Source organism: Pogonomyrmex barbatus, unplaced genomic scaffold, assembly GCF_055798465.1.
Source record: "Pogonomyrmex barbatus isolate J1 unplaced genomic scaffold, ASM5579846v1 scaffold1, whole genome shotgun sequence".
NCBI lineage: Eukaryota > Metazoa > Arthropoda > Insecta > Hymenoptera > Formicidae > Pogonomyrmex > Pogonomyrmex barbatus.
The window spans coordinates 18,017,536-18,035,182 of NW_028297098.1; the positions used below are offsets into that span (position 1 = coordinate 18,017,536).

General features: G+C 34.7%; 1 protein-coding gene across 2 annotated transcripts in view; it reads left to right on the forward strand.

The window, feature by feature from the left end:
- Window positions 1–17,647, forward strand: part of LOC105425322 (uncharacterized) — a 76,836-nt gene that overhangs the window by 19,517 nt on the left and 39,672 nt on the right. Inside the window, exon 1 of one of the 2 annotated variants that reach the window (XM_011636039.2) lies at window positions 12,893–13,172. The exons of the other annotated variant lie outside the window; for it this stretch is intronic. The gene's annotated coding sequence lies outside the window, so the exon portion shown is untranslated. Of the gene's footprint in view, window positions 1–12,892; window positions 13,173–17,647 lie in introns of those variants that run through there. 2 annotated transcript variants of the gene reach the window in all.

Genomic DNA, 17,647 nt, shown 5'->3' on the forward strand with positions numbered 1-17,647 from the left:
AGCACATTTTTCACGATCTGTACCTCCATTTTTTCCATAACCGCCCCTGTATATCTGTGTGCGCAAGTATTGCTTATACTGTTACTCAGAAACGTAATATAAAATATCATATAAGTCAATAATATTTCTTAATCGTCGATTTGGTATAATATGAACATCGACGATCTCAATTATTTAACTAACTGCAGTTTCTTGCAAGAGTTATAAAAAAAAATAATATTTATTAAATATACGCCTCTTCTTTATAGTAAATAAACAAAATCTGTCGGTAATAAATAAAATAGTTGTATTGAAGAAGTAATAAAAAGAACTAATATAATGCTAAAACTGTGAAAAAGAAATAGTAATATTAATAATTAATCCATTTACACTTGTTATCATTTCATATTACTTTATAAACACAAAATAATTTGTTGATCATTATAAAATTATCTGTTAATATGATTAGAGAAAAAAACTGCAATGCAAATAAATTATTGATCCGATTTCAGGAATTAATAAATCGATAGCCGACATACATCTCGAGACTGTCGATTTATCTATTACATTTTAAATACAGTTCCGTGAATCAGAAGTTATTGTTTAAGTAATTAAATCAGATTTGATGCAAACTAAAGCAAAGTTTTGTTAACAATTAAAACTTGATGGTAAATTGAAAAAAATCAAGTATTAAAAATTTTAATTCCTACCTTGTCACGAATAAAAAAGTTTACTTAACATTGTAAAACTGTTAAATCAACTTTTCAATGTATCTAATCGGCAACTTAATCCAGTTTAATCCAGTTTACACAGTTGGAAGTTGATTAATTAAATTGGAAATCACCCAATTTCGCTCTGAGACCGTTTATCGTTCTAAAAGGGACGATATAATCAAATTTACAGCAACATTGCACAACTAGGCTCGAAATATCGAAAGGTCGATATATTTAATTAATTCTTTTAAGCAGCAATATCGTCATTAACTTCATTAGCGATCAGTTCTAGCGGGCGGAAGGATCGATAATTAATCGCATTTAAATCAATACGTCTGCGTGAATATTTTAACACATGAGCGTGATTGCGATCGCGATCGATCGTTCGTCCACGTGGCTCGATTTTTGCCACCATGCGCTCGCTGGACGGTCGGCGAAATGCTGAGAAATGATCAGAAACGGGCGGGGGCGCAACAGTTGCGTGGGTGGATGCGCGTCTGATGAGGGAGTGGAGCGGGGTGAGAATAGCGGGGACCGGAAGAGGGATGAGAGGTACACGTAGAAGGGGGTTGAAATCCGGCGCCCGATGTGACGTGCCTCAGTATTCATCTAGCATTCACGTCGTAAGCAACCCTAGCCACGGGGACTTCGTGAGAGATCACGTTCGTCGGAAAAGGAGTTTCGTGAAGAGATCGAATTGCAATTAATTGCGGGATCGCGATCGGCTGTATCGATCGAAATTAACTTCCTTTGAAACTCGGTCCGATTGATTTTTATGCGACGTCATCTCATCACAGTATTTTGTTTCTTAGTTTGAAAACAAAAAAAAAGTGCGATCAGTGGTGATCGGTGACAATATCGAAAATGCAGAGAGTCATCTCTCAATCAGTGCGTCGAGGTACTTTAACGTTGCGTGAGCGTAGCGATCGCAATTTTGCCTAGAAGTTCGATCTCGAGCAGCAATACCACGTGGAGCTCCGTCCACGATTGCCATTCTTCAAACGTGTAAACTTGGATCTGCGAGTAAATTATATATATGTAATTGATAAATTCCGATTCTTTTATTGCACGTTCATCGTTTGAAAACTTCGTGAATTTTTTGAAAATATTGAGTAGAATGGTGTTCAAGAAATATATATATATAAACAATTCATATATATATATATATATATATATATATTATTATATGATAATAACTTATACTTTTTATAAAATTTACCAAGCCTATTTTTCATCTAAAACTGTAAAAAAAATACTAAAGAAAAACATAATTTAAATAATTAATATAATTTACAAACCATATACAATTACTGTTTTTTTTTATTTATTTTCTATATATTAATATTAATTGTTTTTATATATAAAAATTATTATAAAAGATAACAATTTTCGCAATTTTCATTACTAAATTCTGTTCAATACTAATTATAGATCTTGATTCTTTATATAAATTACATTATTCCCGATGTCGCATCCATTACCAGACTTCACATTGAAGTTTCTGGATACAAAGTTCAAAGTTCAGCATTGTTGCAAGTGAGCGATATTTTTCTCTGAAAAGTCCAAAATAAAGCGCGGGCGTGATAAAAACCGGATGAACATATATGTATCATCCTGATCTACATAATATTTTCGTAATATCGTACAGCTGACGATACTCCTACGCAACATTCGCGTGATAGAATGTAGATCCCGGAAATCATGGATATTTGTGCGCAAAATGCAAGTGTGAAATTGAAGGAGAAGAAAAGAGAGAAATAACAAGCAAATATAAAATTTTGAAAAAACGACAACAAAAATGTTTAAATGCTAGTATACAAATTATCATAAGATATAGTCAAATCTGTCTAAATTCTTATCTAAAATTCTTATCTAAAATTTTTGTCTTTCAAAAGAATTGATTTTCTCTAAAATAATTATACTACAAAGTTCGTTGAACTAATGCAAATCACGATATTTAAGTAGTTAAACTAAAGAAAAGTCGAATATTAATAAACAAAGTAGAAAATTAAACTTGTATAACTTTTTCTTTTCTATCCACAATTATAAAAATGTGCATCTGCATCTTAAAATTCATTACATTTATAATTTTTATAAAAGTAGCATCTTTCACAACGTGAAAGTTTTATTCATATTGTAAATTTGTGATAGAGAATAAAATCTGAAAGTACGGATTATATGATCAGCAACATGAAGGAATGCGAACGTCTGTTGCGCAGATCGACTTCTTCCTTTGTTCCTTAATGCACACTTTAATTATTTTCACACAAACACGATTCTTGTACGTTCCCTTTTAAAGAAGACTGGCATGATCAATATTACAGTCAATACAAATACTGTCAATATTTCATCTCTCTTCAGCTCAACTTTCTTTAAGAATTTTTTGTACGATCAATATCAATCAAATAAAGTCAACAATTTAAATTTATTTGACTCATATTAATAAATATGTATTATATAATTAAATCAATAATGACAACATTAGAATTGTGCGTACTTGATTATAACAATATTGATATTAATTACAACAATAATAGCATGAAAAAGTCATATGCAGTTACTAATTGAATTTACTATAATCCTGATGCAATACACATACAGCTGAAAATATATGTACAAAATGTAGCAACATAACATGTAGCAACATTAAATTTTCACATGATGTTTTACAGCATACGAGACTTGCTTTTGACGTGTCGATTCATTGGCTGGAAACATTCATATTTCCGGGACGGCACACAGTTGTTATTTAAATGTTACTGAATATGCGCTATCGTTTATATGAAAGGGGTTCTAATTAACTAATTAAAACAAATAATTGGATTCTTGTGGAAGGCAATGGAAAAAATGAATTAAAAATGTTATTATAGCGTATAGCAAATAAACTGTGCGGCAAATACACGCTTGGTTCGCATGGGGAAACTTTTCTATAAAGTACTGGTGTATGACATTCTTTTCAAAACACGTATAAAATTTTATAAACGAATTCTCATAGGTGTAATAGATATTAATGAAATAATATCATGGAAATGTGAAAAGTCAGTTCTATACTAAAACGAAGTTATTAATATAATTGCGTAATTTACAAATTGCTACAGACGAAATAGATATCTGTTAAAAATCCGGAAACTCTTCGTTTGCAGTCTCATTGGTCGCCATACTTCATTAAAATCAGGAAGTCGCGATCGCGTTTCTAATGAAGCCCTAGCAGAAAAAAGTAGCTCCTTTTTTTTTCTTTCATCATATTTCATTATATTACATACATTCCATCCGATAATAAAGATTTCATTATAGCTTCAAGAAGCTGAATATATTCGATGATAATGTTATTTAATTTTTCACGAATATATTTTCCAAATAAACTACACGTCTTTTTATATTAATCAATTTTTTGCTCGATTAGAATCTATCATTAAAATTATAAAATTGAAAAAAATATTAATAAATATATTTTGGATTTTTAAACATTCATAAGAAAAAAAATCTGTAAATGATTAAGCATTAAAAATAATGTTGTTTTCGTTAAAATCATGATTTCAATAAATCGATAAAATAATTACATCATTTTCTAAATCAATTTATATAAAATAAATTTAATACCGCGATGTGTAATAAAAAATGATCATGTATAAAAAGACGAGATAAATTCGCTTTCGAAACAGAAATACTCTCTCTTCCATTCAAATCCCTTTTATACTATCGTACTATTCACTTTCTATCATTTACGAGTCACTCTCTTTAAGAGAAGATAAATCATCACGGAGAAATTGGAAGTAACAGTGCGGCGACAATATTCCGATATTTATTTCTCGATACTACAAATCGCTAAAAGCCTAATCATTTTTCTTCATTTTTGCACGATAAAAAATTTTTCTATACAATTTAGCTTATTCATAAAATATATTAAAAGTTATTTAATAAATAATATTTATATACATTTATATACATTTTGCGCAGAGCGTTTGCAAGATAAAACGATTAACGATTTCTATAAATAAATATAAATATCAAAATTTGTTTAACAATAATTGTTGCAAAAATAATTTTATTATTTTCATATTCAAATTCAATGAATTGTTATTATTATTCAATGAATTATTATATTAATTACTATAATAAATGTGTTATCTTTAATTGTGGACAATGTAAAGTTCAAAATCGAAATATAATGCGTCTACAAGACATCTTTCGCAAAGATATCTTTAAGGCGTTTTATTCTGATTTTGAATTCTGTTTCTTCTGTTTCTTATTTGGAACTATTAGGTCCGAAAAAGCTTAAAAGTCCTATTTCATTAATTTAAATATAAATATAATGCATAATGTACAATTATTTTATCTGGAAAAATAATGACAACTAATTAAATTATAACGTTAATTTCTGTTTCGTTCAGAAATAATTACTATGAAATAAAATGACAAAATGTCGTTTTCGCGACATTCTCGCAGAGGAACTTTTTCATAAATCATACCATTTCCGCAGGGAGCGATTACTACAGAAGGTGATTCTCCTAAATTCCCATCCACTCTATACGACCGATCGTAACCGGAAACATCGTGACACCTCCTTCCATTTTTCTTGATAAAGGTTCACGCGCAGTTGAGCAAAAACGCCGACATACTAAATTATTTCCTACTAGCAGCCGTAGATTTTTTTCTTGTTCAACAAATGCTTAAAAGAAAATCAGATAAAGAAAAATAAAAATTGCTACGATATGCAACAAATGACTAGAAAAAAATATATAAATAAACATTATCTACAAATGAAAACTTTTATCTCCAACCGTTGGCTAATTTCTGCATAGAAAATTCAACTTATACGCTTTAGTTTTGCATAGTGTTGCATCGTTGTGCGCAATTTGCACGACAATTCTCGTTTTCTCTTTTTTTAAATCTTTTAATCCTACATGAGACGCCAAATTTCTTTTAGCTTCTCTCTAACGAGCAATAGTTGTATATACGTAGAAATGTTGTTTGAAAAAAATATAATATAACAGACGAGTTTCTAACGAGCATTCATTCTTAATTATTCTGAAATTTAGATGTTTTTTTTTCGATTTTTCAATAAAGAAAGGAATTTAAAGAGATTAACTTTGGAAGATGAGACCTTATCGGTTTTAACTGAACGAAGAAGCGTCTTAATATAAGAACAGCTGACGAAAGCGATACATTGTCATGGATCGAAGCGGTAAGAAATCCAATTTGCGGCCGTGTTAGAAACTGGGAGGAACCGGCGTTGATGAAAGATTCTGAAAGTAACGATAAAGGTGCAAGTGAGGGAGGTTATTGCTGCGCGACGGGGCGGAAGACGGGCGAGATTTCCGTCGGAAGAAAAATACAATTCATAACAGAGAATTCGTTATTACGGGATTAATTATCGGATCAATCCCGAGGTAAAAATGTGAGAGGCAAAAACTTAGTTGAAAGTTGATCGTGATGCAAAGTAAAGAGAAGTATTCTCACGTAAAAGAGAGATTTGTCACCCAACGTTGAAATAAAAAATAAAATATATTTTGAACATATACATACACACATATACATACATACATATATGGGTACGTATTTAGCTAGAAGAATGGCACGCTGTTATTGGAATGAATAAAATAAAAGATCAAATCGCAAACAATTTATGTGCTACAAAAAGCATCCTATGCAAAAAAGAAAAATTAATCGAAAAAATAATTACAATAATAATCGAAACGGTTCAATTCAGATAAAGAAATGAAGCGCAATCACTTTTTTATGAACTTATGCAACACGAATTTTCATATAAATAGTTACTGAACATTCAAAAATGAATATAGTAGAAATAAAATAGAATAGAATATTTAAAAATGAAAGAGGCGCCTTCTCTCGTATTAGCTCAGCAATGTGTGTGTGTGTGTGTGTGTGTGTGTGTGTGTGTGTGTGTGTGTGTGTGTGTGTGTGTGTGTGTGTGTGTTTTACCAGACTCATACATGTGTATTTACATCGTGACAGCTGCTCCTACATATTTCGTGCTTTCATACATCGCCAATGCTGCTAATAATTTCTGCTATTCCATTCTAGACCGTTAATATGACTCACATTCCCTCTATATGAATTGTAATTTTCCATGAGGAATAATGTACTGGAAATTCGATAAGGAATTCGGATTGCTTCCCAGTTTAGCGACTTGCGGAACGCCAGAGCCCCGCACGCCTGGCGCGAATGCACGACGTAATTCCTCGTGCAAGGTCGGTCTACTTTGTGAAGGCGTGCTATCTTTCATTCCGGCGAAATTAAATTATCGCGATCCACCGCGGGAAATTATGACGTCGTGGTTCGTTTAACGCGTTCGCGCATCGCGCGCGTCAGCCGCTTCTTTCCGCGTTCGTTTCCGCAACTATGACCGCCCAAGATGTACCCGTGTGTCGCATATTTAATCGCGCCGCGGAGAGACCGCCTCGTGCGAAAACTTTCCTCTTATGTTTCTTAACATCTGTCTGCCTGTCCGTTTCGAGACTACCGCTCGGGCGTAATTTTCTCTCAGTGAGAAAACTTGAATTGAAAATCTCATTCCTGCTATGTTCAAGAACAGTTTCGTCGTGGACAGTAAATATATATTAGGCTCGTGGAATTTTTGGAAAATTCTGCAAATGCATGATATATTAAGATATAAATTAAACAATTGTATAATTATTGAATTTCTGTTTCTATAATTTTGTATTAATGCGTGTGTATCTATATAATAATTCTAAATAATTATAAATTTCTAACATACATATTAATTACAGATAATATGTGTGTGTGTCTAATCAATTTCCAATTGAATATTAAATGTTAAATAAAAATATTTTTGTCATAGTTAAACATTATATTAAATTATGATTCAGAATTTACTTTATTAAATTAAATATCTTTTTACAAACAAGAACATAGCTAAATAATAATTCAAACTGATATGCGCGTTGAAAATTGCAAAACGTGCAGGTTTATATTTGGCAGATATATTTTTAGGTTTCTGAAAAAGATCATCATGTTGCCATCACTCGCAAGAAAAAAGCCGGAAAGCGTCACTTTTATCACCGACGCGGACGCGTGTTTGTCAGAGGTAGACTCGTTGGAGCGTAAGAACCGAAAGCCAAAGAGGAAAGAAAAACAGGATGCAGGAAAGCCGTTTAATAAAAGCCGGAGTAAATCGTTGAGGAAATCGAACGGTCCATTAAATGACGAAATCAAAGTCGCTCATGGTCGCCACGTACGCATTCCGCTTTTTGCAAATCGCGATCGAGAATCATATTAATTTTGCGTATTAAATTATCATATTAGACTATCGGAATTACGATCGACGAAATTTCACGATCGATCGACATCAAATTCACTAGTTGCGCCATAATGATATGATTACACAAAGTGCGAGATAAATGCAATATACCTAATGGATATGTGGTTACTATATTATTATGAACAATACAAGATCGGGTAATCGTGAAGGAAAATTCGCGTTTACCATTCGACATCGTGTCGGTCCGACTGTGGTCAATGGGATTTTCGCTTCGATAACATTTCAAGCAATTTTCAGATGAGAGAAAAGAAGTTAATTAATAATATCTCAGTGTATAATTTAGATACACAACATAAGATAAAATTATATTTTTTTTTTTATATATACCTTATGTGAAATCTCGTTTATCATTTATTTATATGTTACGCGTTGCGCGTAAACTACGATATTCAAAAAAATTTCACACAAAAATGCATTTCGCGTTTTCGAGCGTTCTTTCTCTCCTTTTTCCAAGCACTTCTTTTCCAAGATTTCTTTCGAATTCTTTCGAATTCTCACATTTTGATGTTCGGGCGATCCCATCATATTCCACGTGCCGGCGTATATCCCATGCTATGTGTATCACGCACGTATTCCAGAGATTCGTTGAATTGGATCGAGAAAGGAGGCTATGGGAAAGATACGAGTGCAATGGTACATCATGCTGACAGGTATAGCTGTCGCCGTGCGTCGAGGAAGTTGCTTTATACCGGTAATACGTCGTTTATCTCGCGGTCTATATCTGTCGCGACTACTCGGTGGCGGTATAAACCATCCCGGACTCCTTCCTTCGTCCCTTCTCCTGTTTGATACCCGGCGAATTTCTTCGAGAAGTGGAAAAAAGTGGCACAAAAAAAAAAGGAAAAGAGGAGAGCCCGCCGGGAAATAGTTGAATATCACCTTGCTATTCGTCCTATTTTCGCGCACTTTAAAGCCGCGCTCGCTGCAAAACTCAATATCGTACATTATAACGTTTTCTATCTAGTCCCTTCACACGTCATTTACCGCACAATCTATGCTCTACCTGGTCTCGAAATTAGCATAAATCCCATCGGAATTCTATCGGTTTGAAATATTCCCATCGCGAGAGAGGCGAGAGAATTATCAAGATATTATTGTTGAGACTTGTGCGAGAAATCGTCTACGACGCGGAAGAAGCGCATTTAAGATCGCATTGTTACTACTGAGAGAATTAAACCAATTTTTTTTTCGGTACATTAAGCAAATTCTAATAGAAATAAGTGCTATTTTCGGTTTAAACGACTGCCGTTATAGAACTGCACTTATATTTATACGAATGACTTTCTCTTTTCGTCAAGTACATTTATACTGGACACGCTCGACCCTCACATAAATGTCCCCGACGTAAAAATCATCGTTAAAAATCATAAGATTTCTGCACTTGAACAAACATAATTGTCTGCAATATTCTACGCGTCATTGCGATGTATTAATCATCCGATGAATACGTTAAGTCCAACAAGTTGACGTCTTAATATAAGTTACCACAATAACAAATCGCAATTTAAATCATCGTGAATCATCTATGCACCTACTTGTGTATAAAAAATATTTCAAGGAAACATAAAACTTACTATATATCTTCGGCGTTCAGAGATAATGTAATTATAGGAAACGAACTTATTTTCTCCGACTTAAATTTTAATTACGTTACATTTTAATGAATTCGAAAATAATAACGAGACGCGGAATTCTTATCCAAAAGACAATTTAAAGGAGCTTTTAAAAGGGTCTCTCTCTCTCTCTCTCTCTCTCTCTCTCTCTCTCTCTCTCTCTCTCTCTCTCTCTTGGAGATTCTCTCAGAATTAAGCGTTCTGTTTTTCCTTTCCGTAAACAAGGAGATTGATAGACTGACACGGTGGACAGAAATCGTCATTTCCGAGTATTATGGCGCAATTCATTCCCTTGTATAGCGGTGCCCCATTTATCGAGATGCTGGGCAACGGAGCACGTGTCACGCCATAAAACACGTACGTCACGCTTTTGAGCTTTAAAATACGCAACAGCTGGCGAACGCATATGACATTTCCCGTTTGCGCTTCTTGTTTATCGCAATACTGGTATCATAGAGAATCTTTCTCCTGAGGAGATCCGAACTTTTTGTTGCACCAGGACAGAAACTGCTCCTCTCGAAACAAAGTTCAAATTAAGAACGCTCCGTCTGATCCACGCGAATTAAGCTCCGAAGGAAAGTTGAATCCACTGATGGAATAATTTTATTACTTCTTTTATTTTCTCATCGTATTTATAAAGAGAGGCAGATTTATTTTCTATCCCTTTTCGCTCGTTCACGACTATTTACTTACTATATAGTACCTTTGAATCGCTTTGAAATGCGACTCGATTGCTACTTTTCCATTTTACAAATTATAAACAATATTACATTGTCTGAACCAAAAAACATAATATTAAATTTAATTATAGTAACAGAGAAAATAAAAGAGAAAAGAATGTATTTCATAAACTCATTTGTGATGCGCTTTCGAACATGATCTTTTTTCGCAAGTACTTTTAGTGCTATTTCTTGATAAAAATCCATATTATAATCAGCTTATAATCAGCAATCTAATCTATTGCGAAAAAATTAGAGTTAAAAATGTTTTGTTATATCGATACATAAGGCTAATAATTGAGAATTAACAGCAAGAATTTTATGAATCTATTTCTTTGAAGCATTTTATACGCTAAAATGTACAGCGCAAAATGAAAATTACTACGACGAACGATAAAAGTGTCAATATTGGAAGGTAGAGCATTCGAGATAGTTTGCCATATCAATTTACGACCTTTGCGTTTTCGCAAAATCGACTTATGGATCTTTCTGAATATTCAACGCACAGATGGACGATTGACGAGCGAAGATGGAGTTTGCTTTTTTGAGCAAGCACCGGACCGCACGGAAATTGTCATTTCGTACATTTCCGCTGGTAGTTGACGCATCAGCGAGATCCATTGAATGGACTAACGGAAAATTTACGTAACTGGAAAATTACAAATCAATCATGTGTAGACATCCTGATGCGGGTAATTCTTCTACCACGAAATTCTTTGACCACTCGACATGAAAAAAAAAAAAAGTTATACTAAACTTCAAATTTCCTCGATATCGTAATCTTATTATAAATGGAAAAATAAAGAAATTGAGAAATAATTTTATTATTATATTCTTATAAATTGCGTATTTTTTCGCAATTCTCGCTAAATGCAATGCTCCTTCATTGCATCATTCGATCTATTTCCTGGAACACAGTTCATGATTTCTAAAAAAATCTTCGAAGTTTCGATGTCTCGAGCAGAAAAATTGCAATTAATCACGAATCGATCGGTGCTCGTGTCACTATTTTCTGTACTTAAATCATTCCCCTTTCTTCCGTATTGCCAACGCTGCAACAAATAGCTTGTGGCTATTGTGTCAGGGAAGATTGTTGATCTTTTCGTCTCTCTCTCAGATATAGTATATATATTTAGCTGAATGAGGAGATTTTGAATGTTGCTTTCGGCTTGTCATATTCTTCGAGAGATCCTAGTGACAATTATTTCGAGATAGAGCTTATAGTCGAGCATTCAATCAATGACAGAGGTCATCAAGATGATGCCGCATATGACTTCGTTTATCAAATAGAAATCATTGATTTTCACTCGATGAAAATAAATCCAATAGAATCATATAATTAGAATCATATAATATAATTATAATAAGGCTGTAAATTTATTGGAGGGAAAGTCTCAGAAAAATAATATTCAAATTAATAAAAAATATTTCTTCATCTTAGTAACATTAATTTTATAAGTATTTTAACTTAAAATGTATTGTTGATTAAAGTTTATAAATTTAATAAATTTCGTAACTATTCGTCTGTATTTTAAGATAAATTATTATATGTATATCTCGCCGAGACTTGTAGAGCAAAACAGATTGCACGTGGATTTCATAGGAATCAGAGGAATCAATGATAATTCCATTCAAATGACGCACGTCGCTATGCGAACGGCGGAATACACGTAGATAAATGGAATCGATAATGAGGCTAATTATTCCGCGCTCATTTCGGTGCAAAAGTACTATCTATAATCGTTGATATCGGCACGTACATTCCGACCGACGATAATACGTGCGACTCTTCGATTCTGGCGCGGCTGGCTTTGATAACTTTCGATAATAATTCGTGGGAAATCCAATTATCACGGATGTGCCGACACACTCTTTTCGTCACTGACTTGCATAACTGCCTTGGATCAATTTCAAAAAGGTTTTTCGAATTCCAACGCAAAGAGGCGAAACGGAAAAACCGCCCTGTTTTTCCTGTTGTACCTTATCATCCCTCTGTTGTATTTCGGTATAATTTTCAATTTTCCATTAATCGCTTTCTGCCGTATTATGGCAAGTATATAGAAACTTTATTACATCTCTCAAAACGTAAACGTTTACTTTAACAGCGTAAATATCAACAACGATGTAATCAAGTCGAATAAAAACAGATTTTTTTTTTTTTTTTTACAAGTATACAAGCCATTTTTTTACGTAGTTATAAATTACTTCCGAATATTAGTATATAAACATAGTAGTACATTTTTATAAATGTCATAGAACACAAAATGTAAAAAAAATTGTATAGTGTGTAAACGTAAAACATTACTTTGTACAAACGACCAACAAAGTTTGCTAATCGCTACGCTCGCAGTCTGAGCAGAGAGGATCGCTTCTATCGTAGTCAAACAGACGGAACTCGTCGGGACTCGTGAGAAGTTTCGCTCGTGCGAACACGGACGGAATACGTCGATCGTCTGGGCGCGTGATGGAGTAAGAAGCGAGGTGGTGGTAGTGGTGGTGGTGGTGGTGGTGGTGGTGGTGGTGGTGGTGGTGGTGGTGGTGGTGGCGGCGGCGGCGGTGGAGGCGGTGGTGGTGGTGGTGGTGGTGGTAAGACGCGACAACGGGTTTGTTGGTGCGTGGGTGCACGCGTGTAATGGTGGAGCAAGTTGTACGCGCACGATGCAGCTGATGACCTTGAACTCTCTGCTGATGTTCGACCTCGTGTTCCTGTTTTTCCTGTTCCTCGTCGGGGTCTCCTGCCTCGTGTACTACCTGCCGGGTACTCGGGCGCATGCTTTCGCACGGCACGAGATCATCACGGCGCGAACGCCGCCGCGCTCTGACGCACCGATCGACAATGTATAAGGTGGGTATAGAAATGGATTCGATTGCAGACAGGCGGGAGATTATGCGAGATGTCCCGACAGATACGACAGACGTCGCACCGGGAACACCGCGCGATATTCATGAATAGCCGATGAGCCGGCTATTCAATTTTCAAAGAAAATCGCTCTTCCACGCAAGCTGGAATTATCTCGGTTATAGGCGTCATATTCTCGGCTGCCTCTCGATTAAATTGTTCCATTGATGTTCCCGATTTGAAAACGCCGAAGTTGCGCATGCACACAACGCTGATTCGATTACGAAACGCGGATGGATTGGAACGCTTCCCGTGCGTGATTGTGCACCGTGCAGTTTGATTTGCATCCTGATTAAATCGCGCGAAATCGGAGTAGCTCTCTCCCCCCGTCAACGCTAACTGATTGTCCGCTAATTAAACGCCCTGCCTGATCACTCGTATAACGAATGTGTTAACGTTATTATACGCGCATTTGTCTGTCTCCAGCAAATGTTTCCGCGTACGACATCGGAAAAATGCGGATTTGGTGGTTTAGAAACACCGGGTGCGATTGTAACGAAAATTAATAACGCCAACCAGCCAGAAATGTGAATGCAAATGAAATATCCGGTGCATGTCTGATTAGCTGAAAGCAGTTATCGGAAATTCGGATGATCAGATCTGTCAAAAGCACTCAGGGCTACCCCTTTAAACTTGTGCGACCGAATTCGGATATTGCATAATTCAACGCTGTTCTGCTTCGGGCGTTACATAAAAGGTGACCGAGTTGCATGAATGGTTGCACGTATGCCCATTGTGGGCCGAGGATAACTTAATACGTGGAAAGATCGAACGTGATATAAGATAAATTACAAACTTGGTTGGGATAGTACACATATCTAAAATTATAATCTTGAAAAATTAATGTGACGCTAATAATAAAACGTTGCAAAAATAAAAGGATCGACAGCAACATACGTCGTTGCCATTTTAAGTTCTAAAGTCGATAAAGAGAATCAGCTGGAAGGTCCGTTATGATGAAATTGATTATAACAATCTAATAAAATAATATTTAGTGAAATATTTTGTTCGGTTTAGAATTAATATTGATTTTTTTTTTCCCTCTAATAATCGACTTATTGAGCAACAACGGAAACTGGCGTCGAATTAGTTCGTTAATTGCTCTCGACATTCTCCTTTATCACCGGCTGACTCCGCGGAAAACTGGCGCCCGGCTTCGCGAAATGGAATATTTGTCGCGGAAAATTAATATTTCCGCAAAGTTTCTTTGCACTCGCCGCTGGGAGAAATCAAACTTGATACACGATGCTGTAGGAGCTCACAAACAGCGATATTAATGAAGGGCGAAAGTTTTAAAATTGGATGACGCTCTAACTTTTCGGCGAGTGTTGACATGGATAAAATAAGAATCAGAAAAAGAACAAAGTTTCAGATTATTTAAATTACACAAAACAATATGTATATTGATAATAATATTGCTTTTTCTCTTTTTTTAAAAATTATACTTTTATCGCTGAATTTAGTTATCCCAAAAAACGATATATCCTTGAAAAGATGACATGATCTCATGATTTAGAATAATTTGTATCTGTAAAAAAAGTATTTGTTGCTACAACAGTTAAAATTATGTTTACTGATGTAACTTTTGCCATTACATTAAAAAAATTAGAAGTAATTTTTAACAAAATAGGTTTTACCACAGTAGTTTTAACAGAGGAGCTTTTTAACAAAGTAATTTTAAACAAGTAAATAGTTTGTAATATAATTAAAAAGATTATAGTAACAAACTTTTTAATGTATCAGCAAAGTTATCTTGTTACATCAGCAGCATAATTTTCAGAAATCCGTCATTAATTATAGCACCAAATATTTTTCTTCCGCGCATAAATTCTCTACATCGTAGAATTATAAGAAAAATCAGATATAAAAAAAAAACAATATATATCTATTGTTACTATCAATAATGTAATATCAGTTTAAAATCTCCAATAATTGTAAAGGTGAAGGTATGATCGATATTGTAACGAGAATGCGCGAGGCAATATCCGCAATAAATCCTATCACAATACAATCTAACGCTCTTCGAGCTGCAGGATGTACGAACCTGCACATCCATCATCGTACTACGAGTCACTATATTTTACGACAGTTCATCGATTGGAAACGACCGAAAGATAATGTACGGTAGACGTGCGTAGGCCAATGTCAACAAACGAGACAGATCTCAATCGCGAAATGGACTGTCTGGAGTGGAAAGCTAATCAAGACATTTATTGATGGTGTAAATAATCACGTTCACAACCGCGTTCACAACCAGAATGCATCTCCTTAATTACTGGCTAATTACTGTAGGAAAGTTACACCTCGGAGATTATGTTTGATTTATAACTTCGTTCACGGAACAAACGTGCGTCGCGCTGGCTGAATTCCGGATGGGAAATTCAACTCGCGATAACTTCGTAATACATGTCAGTAACGAAGCGAACGATCACGTCCAATCGTATAAAATCGGACATGTTGTAAATTGACAGCCGTCGTGTTAGAGTTAATCTCGATTAAAGTCATACCGATCGAACAAAATGGTGGAAAGGTATCATACAGTCTGTTCGATAAAACTGGCGTTTGCCAGAAGATGATAAAACGATTTGTTACTTGGAAGATAAATCTTCTTCGCAATATTATGTTAACAGTTAATATTTATTTGACAGTTTATGACTGTGACTACTTGATTTATTAGCCAGTTTGTTGGAAAAGTACGATATCAAAGCTTTACTACGCCAAAATTGTTGTAAAAAAAATCGCAAAACGCGTTTGCGCCTATGGAAATCCTGCGATCACGATCGTCGCATGAGGGAGAACCATGGCAGTTAACCAAATTAGAAGTGCGAGAAAGTGCAGAAGAACGAAACGCGTCCGCAAAACCGAATATATCGACACTGAACTACTACGTATCTGAAATTTAGTTTCGCGGGAAACTCGATAATCTAGAGCTTTCGTGCGTGTGTTCATCGAACTTCTCAATATAATACGCGAACATATTTATTTTAGTGGAGAAAATATACGATAATCCAAGATAATCACTATTCTCGAGAAAATGGGATATAAATTAGACATATATGTCTATCTGCTTTACAGACAAGTTATTATAATTATTTTATGTTCGATTTCCCAATAATGATGAATTATTATGATTCTATAATCATAATAACATATCTATAAAACAGATAAACGTAACACTTTTAATTTATTTTCAATTAATTACAATTTCAAAGCTCCTTTTCACTTTCATGAGACTTGAATATAATATCGGAATGTATTCGCTTTTCATATTAAACAGCTCGACGAAATAATTAGATAGCGGATTAAATTTTGATACAAGCCAAACATGACGCATGAGACAAGTCTCCTTTCCCGTAATGTGATCGAGTAGAAATCAGTGAGAAAGGCAGATAACGATAGCCCGCGTTACTCTGCTTGAAAGAGCAGTCGCGGAGCAGAATGCTGCTGAAAACGGGACTGACGCCTATTGTTTTCTCTGACGACGGTATATCTGTTGATTGTTTCTCGAGATGTGCATATGACGTCGAGATTTGCGCGGTTGCTAGGTTTGTATGCAGGCAGACCCTGCAGAAGAACCATGCGAACGCATCGTCGCATTTGATTAAAAATAAATCCACGGGGAAACTCGGGGACCTTTATGTTCAATCAATAAATCAATAATACATCTTGATGTTATTTCCTTATATTTCAATATATGGAAAAGATTTCGAGAAAAATAGAAAATAGGAAAGTTCGAACCAAAAAAATTTACGAAACATTATAAGCCGATTCTTTTTTGTTTTTACAGCCTTATCTTTGCGGCGTAAATAAAAATTGTATAGGAATTTTTTTAATAAATTGTTTCTCAAGATAATATAATTTTTAAAAAGTTTATAAAAAAGCAATATAATAAGATTCATATAAAAATATTTCCACTACTTGATTTTTTAAAAAACATGTTTATGCGTGAATGCGATCAATAACAGAAAGATATTACATTTACATACATATTTATTTTGATAAAAGCAAGACTTTATCGTATAAATTTTTATTGCGACAAAATATTTCTCGACATTTGTTTGTACCGCATGACGCTGTCGGGAAAGTAAAGGAATCTAAATAATCTTTGAGAAATAATTCTTCATTTGTTAGTGCGTAAAGTAACGGCGACGTACCGAACAAAGGGGCTAATATAAACGGGGCTGAGCAAGCAACAAGCCCGATACCTTCAATATGCGCTCCATGGCTTGTTTGCATTTGTTTATTCGCGATACGGGCTACGGAACACGTTACCATCGTGTCGTTTCCCAGATTCTGTGCATGTTCGTATAAGGCAAGATAAAGTGTCAGCCTAGTATTCGAAATCTCTATCTCACGCGTGCGACAACCGCACGCCCGTCACTTAATATCTTTAGGTTATATTATAAAATTCTACTACAAAA